Source organism: Lepisma saccharinum, chromosome 17 (genome assembly GCF_977018435.1).
Source record: "Lepisma saccharinum chromosome 17, izLepSacc3.1, whole genome shotgun sequence".
Lineage (NCBI taxonomy): Eukaryota > Metazoa > Arthropoda > Insecta > Zygentoma > Lepismatidae > Lepisma > Lepisma saccharinum.
In genome coordinates, this window is record NC_139245.1 from 22,293,380 (window position 1) to 22,300,948 (window position 7,569).

A 7,569-nucleotide genomic window follows, 5' to 3' on the forward strand; every position below is an offset into this window, starting at 1 on the left:
GAGCCTTATACATATATGCTATTGACTTTATGATGTGGTTATTACGTTAAGTGAAACATATTCTGGCAATATTTTTGTTTTGTAAGTTTTATGAACTAGTTATTTCAGGCAAAGTTACTCAGTCCACATTCATTACACTAAAATACTTTATTCTCTGTGATTTCACACATCTTGTGTGACACAATACTTCAGACACTTGGTCATTTAATGCCAAGTAGCTGAGCTTTCCATTGTTTGTAAATTTAGCAAATTCCTTGACATGGACTCCTATAGACAACTCGTCCGACAGAATTTTTTTAATCGTTACTAAGTGGTGATCACTGGAGTGGGAGAAACTTTGCAACTTCTCTTTCTGTTATGCAAAATCGGAACGGGTGATAATTGCTGGGGGGGAGGGGTGATCCCTTGCACCTTGAGATTAATTGGAGTGATACAATTGCTCTATGCCTATACAATTTATAAGACTTTGCCTACATACATATATATATAAGGTTTGGATTACGAGGGTAATTTGATACGTGTGTCTATGTAACTCATGACAAGGGTTAACTGGTTGAGCAACCTATACAGCTGAACCTCGTCTGCCAAATGAAGGAATTATTACTATTATTATTACATCACATCCCAGAACACCTGATTTGCATCAATTTTTTCTTGTTAGCATTCTTTTTATATAGCTTCTATAAAGAATTGCTTTTTATTAACATTATTTATTTATACACTTTAAAAGTATTTTCTTAATATATTTATCGCATTCTTCACTATTCAGTCTTCGTCATTTATCTTTCTTTCCTATTTTCTCCAAGTCTCCTCGTTTCTCTCAAAAACAGATTTCTCTGATACGTGATGAATTGATGCTTATATACGCATTCATTTTATTTTAGCTTATAAAATCGACTTGTTCGTTTTGAACTATTGCAAATCTGGTGTTTGTTTTTACCGGAACTCAGAACTTGTTTGTGCCATCTTGGTATAGCTTAAATGGTTGAGTTTGTCAACTCACTACTTTGCCACCGAAGGATCTAGATTCAAGGCCTGGCGGGGACACTGGTGCTCCTGATTCAATTTCATCATTCATAATTATTATTCGAGCCAGAAATATCGGAAAAATAACGCGAAAGAAAGATAAAAACCTTTATAACCTGTTATAAATATTGTTTGTTTCCATTCCCAAACAAGTGCACGGTTTCTAAAATCAAACACACACACAATCCCACACATACAAAATTATTCCACAATAACTCAACAACATAGGGGTAACTTAGCGGAGAAATAATTGCGGCACTTGCCCCTCAGATTTATGAAAATTGTACATGTTAATGGTACTTTTGTTAACCTCCTGGAGCGAGTACTTTTTTATAATGTAACAGTTATTTATGAAAATAGTCCTGGATGCTATTTTTATGGGCTTGAAAACTTTTTGATTTTACCCTACAAAATTATGCTCCAAGTTTGATTCTGCCCCCCCCCGGTCCCTCTCCCCCATCCTCCCCAAGTTAGGATCGGGTTCGATTCCAGGTGGAGGCACGTAGTGGTTCGGATCCCACTTTAAACTGTAGGTCCAGTCCCGATTAGCCTTACTGTGCATAAAGTGGACTTAAAACACCAAATCAATCCAATCCAATCCAAGTTACGACTCAAGTTAAGCCTATGCTCGACAATATAGCGGAAAAGTAATTTATGAAATCTTGTTTAAAAGTGTTGTCACTGGAAGATTTTCCGATCTTACGGCGATGTATTTCATCCTTTGGAAAGACTAAGTTTTTGTCCCACCACTCATAACTGAAGCCAGAACACAAATCGATAATATGCACTGAATTTGACAGTTTTCCGCGGAACACACACGAGAACTTGTAATTGTAAAGTAGATTCCCTGATGTGCAAGTTTTCATTTGATACATATTTTCATTTTAAAAAAATATAATCTTCTACTACTAAAGGAGTTTAGATTTGTCGACATCATTTTCAATAACCTTGTGCGTGTCCAGGATATTCAGTGAAAACTATTAGGTAACGCCATGTGAAGGTCCTTGATTGTATACTAATTTATACTTGCGGTACAATTATTTTTACACATATGCTTTTTAACTTCGTTGAACTATCCTTTTAGAACCTTAATTGTAAAGAGATTCCCTCCATAACTCTGGATTTGTGCAAATTTATTGTGTAGTTCCAAACAGCCACACGGTCACATTTATGTGAAATTCACCTCGTATCAAACACTGAGCGTAATTGATAACTGAATAATACCAAAAGCATCCCGTGTCAGTACTTGGGATTATATCTTGCATTAGTGAATAATATCTGTTAGGCTTGGAAATTATCTGTAAAACCTTGCCGAAGTTGGATGAAATCCCCACAATTTCCTCATGATAAAAAAAGATCTGATAAGTACCCTGTGTAAGTATTGGAACTCGAACTACAAAAAAAGAACTGAGATGAATGAGACATTTTTTGAACCATCAACAGCTTTCCCTTTTTGTTCGTGTGTGCCCGTGTGAATGTAAGGAAGTGTGAAAATTATGGGTCTATATAGACCATCTCATCTCCTAACCTCAGTAAAATGTCCTGCTAATACGTCAGAAGCCTGAAAAGAAAATAGCAGAAAAAGAAAGATAAAAAGAGATGGGTGGAGAACGTGTAAGAATCTTTTCAATTCATTCTTTTCGAATCTAGATTTCATCTAACGTAGACCTAAGTAGGAAGCAGAGGCCCAGTGGTATAAATATTTCCTTTCGATTCATTGAGAAGGTGATACGAGCCCATTTCACTCCATTGTAGCGCTCCCGGCACCTATTCGGTGCTCCATTCTTCACAGTGTTTGAGTCCGGATCAGAATCACATTTCAACTGAGCCTCCATGAATGAAGCCATATTACACCCCGGTGTGTTAGCTTTCAAAATATTTTTGGCTTGTTGTAATCTAGTGGGTGGGCTGTATAGGTTTTCACACCATACTTAGGATCGGATTACCTAGGACGCCAGCTGGTGTCAAAGAGACGGCTGGAAGAGAACTCAATTTTGACTGACTGCTTCTCAGGACTGGCAGGCCGAAACTCGCTTCCAAGGTATGATTGGCCAATACATATGAACATTTCTGATAATTTTTACCGTTCGAGCTCGTTTATGATAGTATACTACTTAGATAATAAGTTAATAACCATATAAAGGTACACTCTACCATACCATCAGCACCCCCCCCCCTTTCCTCCCAGTATTCATCGTTTAGAGGCTGGATAACCTCTGAGCTACTTTATATAGGAAAATCCTCACATGATGTCACAAAAAATGGCTCACCATAATAGTCATATACTTTTTTTCTTAATTAACTCAGTGTAACATCCGTATCATCAATATATTTTACTTACTCGCTTTGTCAGACAGCTTCGAGGTGCTATGATTTTCTGAAATGTTCTCACAATTATATTATTCTTTGTAATGTACGCTACTTAAAGTTTTACAGCTGTTTCAACAATTTAACGTACCAAAATGTAAAATTGATTTTCCATGTTTATGGAATGATCGTTTATTTTTTTCATCTTTACGGATATTCGAGAACTGTACAACTTTTCCATTTAGAAATAAGACGAAATTAATTCCCACATTTTCCCCTTTCTTTATGAAACGTAACTCTGATGATTTGTTGTTCTAACATTAGTGACAGTTTCCACAAATTCATAATTATGACAGGCCTGCTCGATGTCGCAGTGGCAGCGTCGTCGCCTTGTAATCAAGGGGTCCCCGGTTCGTACCCGGTGGAGGCACATAGTGGTTCGGATCCCGCTTTAAACTGTAGGTCCAGTCCCGATTAGCCTTTTTGTGCATAAAGTAAACTTAAAACACTAAATCAATAAATCAATCAGAATTATGACTTTTGTGCTATAATTGAAGTAATGTTTTTCTGTTTATTCTTCGACAATATCAATGTCTCAATTCATGCCCACATGACATTTCTCAGATTTCAAAGTAATCGTGTGATATTTGGATGTTTTTTGTCGTATTCCTATCCCAAGTTGTCTTACAGTATTTTTTATCTCTTTCCACATTTCGCCTCTTTTGCCTCTCACGTACAGTCACCGGCAAGAAAAATAGGACACCTAGATCCTGAAATACTCGCTTCCCTGCAAGGTGTTATGTGTGTTGCCTAACTCTACTGCGGTGGTAGACGTTGTCATTGAAAATTTGCTATTTAAATCCACAATCGCCCCTCCCAAAAGCCTAGACTAGGCTCTTTGCATAGCTACATTATATTTGATCTATATTTAATTTGTATCTCAGAATTATATATGTAAGGTATCCTTTATTTCAATGGTATAAAACATTATGGATGATTATCATGGATGTTTTGTAACTATTGTAATGTCAATTATCATTATTATTATTATTTGTTCCTAATTCTTTATTCGGGTATTCTGGTAACAATCTGCATTTCAAATCAAAATAAATTAAATGAATCATGGCCATAATGCTTTATGTACGTACATCAAAGGCGACATGACTCTAGATTTGATTTTTGATTTTTGATTTAGTTTATTTTACTTCGCGTTTTGTGCCTCTTGGCTAATTTGCGAAGATGGGGATGAGTGATGAAATGATGAAATTGATGAATGGACATTCACAAACAACCAAGCCCGACCGGGATTCGAACCCGGGACCCTTGGCGTCGCAGCGCGATGTGCTAACCACTCGGCCACAGGGTTGGGCGACATGACTCTAGAGAAAAGGTTTTTGTTTCTTTGTTTCCACACTATTCGTCTTATCTTTATAACGTCAAGTTCATTAGGGCAGTGAAAAGATATAATAATGCTGGAAGAAATTAAGAAACATACTTTACTTATAAGGGATTCGAACCTAGTATTCCTATGCATACGCTAATCCCTCTAGGCCACAGAGTAGTGCTATGTATTGTTCATATAAAAGCTATGTAAATATTGGTTAGAATGGACTTCCGCTGAAAAACCCAAGTGTCATTTCTGGAACCGCCACTGACATATCCGTATGGTAGGATTATCTAGAACCTGGCCTACAGCACGGCATCCATGCGTACCGTATTAGGTGCAATATATTTTTTTTTTCTTTCTTTCCTGGTTGGTAACCAGAAGATTTCCTACAATGCTCCATTGCGCTTTGTGTCGGCATTAATGGCAATTTATTGATGCAGCCGCGCATTGTGCAAATGCTGATGTCATGTCGCTTGCTTGTCTCTGCCGTTAATTGCTTTCACATCTAGCACCAGAGGGGGGAAAAAGCCTATAAAATATTCACAGCAACCCAAGGCTTTCCTTTAAACCGTGAGAAAAGGTGTCACAGACCTGGTGGCAGGCACCAAAATACAAACAGATAAACAAAAGACGCGCGCCTTCCGATCGGAGGACTTTTTGTTGCCCGTATCAATCATTTCCTCTCCAGCAAATTCGAAACCGTGTTAGTTGTCATAGAGGGTCTAGGGAAGCTTCGGTAGCGTTGCCATCTCTCTGTCTTGGAATACTTCCATAATTTTTCTTCTAACTTTCAGTTAGCCAATATCGTCATGTGACTGGAGTGGACCTAATGACTGCAATGTCCTTACCTCAGATGAGAAAAGAACATATTTCAGGAGAACTGTTTTTTTTTATTTTTTGTTATTTAACGTCGCTTTTCTGCCACTTTTGGCTAAACGCGACGATGAGGATGAGTGATGATGTAATGAAATTTATGAAGGGACACTCACCAAGAACACCATGTCCAGACCGGGTTTCGTACCCGGGACCCCTGGCGTTGTAGCACGTTGTCATAACTACTCCGCAAACAGTTTTTGTATTACACTCCCTGTTGACTAAATCAACCCATGTTTAAAAATCTTTCAACCAGTGCATTGTTGCAGTCGAAAATATTCCGCTAACGGGGCACCAAGTAACTTCCTTCGTCGATTTAAAAATTGTATTTTAGAACCGATGTATAGATGATTGCTCAATTGGGAACAATGTAACTATGTGACTATGAAAATTTTAAAATGTAAATGTAAATGATAGTCAATTGTCAGCCAACAAAGATTTGTTTCTAGAACAGTTTATTTCTATTTCGACTGATACAAGAGGAGCAAATGTAATCCACTTTGGAAGGGGCTAAGTGTAAAGGAAAATTCTGTATACCTTAAAAGGAGGAAATACGATGATGTATAGCCGCGGTGGCTCAGTCGTCGACCTCCGTGGCAGAGTGGTTAGCACAGCGCGCTGCAACGCCAAGGGTTCCGGGTTCGAGTCCCGGGTAAGGCATGGGTATTTGTGTTTGTCCAAACGTGAAAAACTGAGAATACTGTAAAAATTGAAAAGTGTAAAAGTTGAAAAAGTGTGAATGACGGGGAAAACCACCGCGTAGGGGTTTTCCTTTATATAAAAAAAAAAAAAAAAAGTCGGTAACGCGTCTGACTACCATGCTAAAGGTCCCGGGTTCGATCCCCGGCCGGTTCAAATCCGGGAACTTTTCTAACGATGGAAGCGGCCCCGGCGTCCACCCAGCGTCGAATAACATGGGTACCTGGGGGAAACCCTGGGGCGTAAAGGCGGTCAGGGGCGTGATGCTGATCACATCACCCCACTCACGACCGGATCAAGAAAGTGTGGGGAGTTACCTCCACACACCCCTATACGCCTTCATGGCGTAGTGCTATGTACAGGGGAGCACTTTACTTTTACTTTTTTTACGATGATGTAACTTGAAAATAGATAAAATATTGTCTATCATCTAGAACATGGTCAAATATAGAGAGCTAAAGCTAGTAGATATATGACTTAATTTAATGAGTTTCTCATAACATGAATTTCCATATATTTCAAGAATATCACCTTACCACTATACAACACACACACACACACACACACACACACACACACACACACACACACACACACACACACACACATACATACATACATGTAGAAAGACATAAAAAATCCTAGTCCTTATAATACTTTTGGAAAAATTCAAACATTGTAATTTAGCGGGGGATGGAAATACTGCGAAGGGTCTGAGCTATCAATATCCCTCGCCGTTCCGCCTCGTGAAGATAGGCGCACCGGAATCCATCCAAAGCGAGACTGGCTTTATTAAACTGTCAGCGACCTGCTACAGTGTTTGATCTCTCGCCTTGCACAGATGTTCACCTCCTCATGCACGTCACTGCGTCCCCTCGCTCCTTTTCTTCCCCGTTTCACGTTCCGCTGAGCTTGCTTTTCACAGCCACTCCTCCTTCCAAATACCAAGGTGAATGACTTCAGGATTTGAAACATGCTGGTAAATATTAGATACACCTTCCTTTAACGTATCATTTTTTTTTATAAAAAATTAAAATATATTTCTTCACAGAAATTCAATTAAGCCCGGAATATGTATGATCTGTAAGAGAAAGAGGAAGCTATCTTGTTAGTGCAAACGGGAGACCAACAAAGTTTACAATTATTTCTAGAGCAACCTGCGTGGGCTTTGACAAATTTTGATTTTTCAATTTTTCTCGCAAGAAGTTATAGCATCATGCGAAATTTACCATAGAGTTATCTTAAATATTTACTGAATTTACCGATATTGAATACAT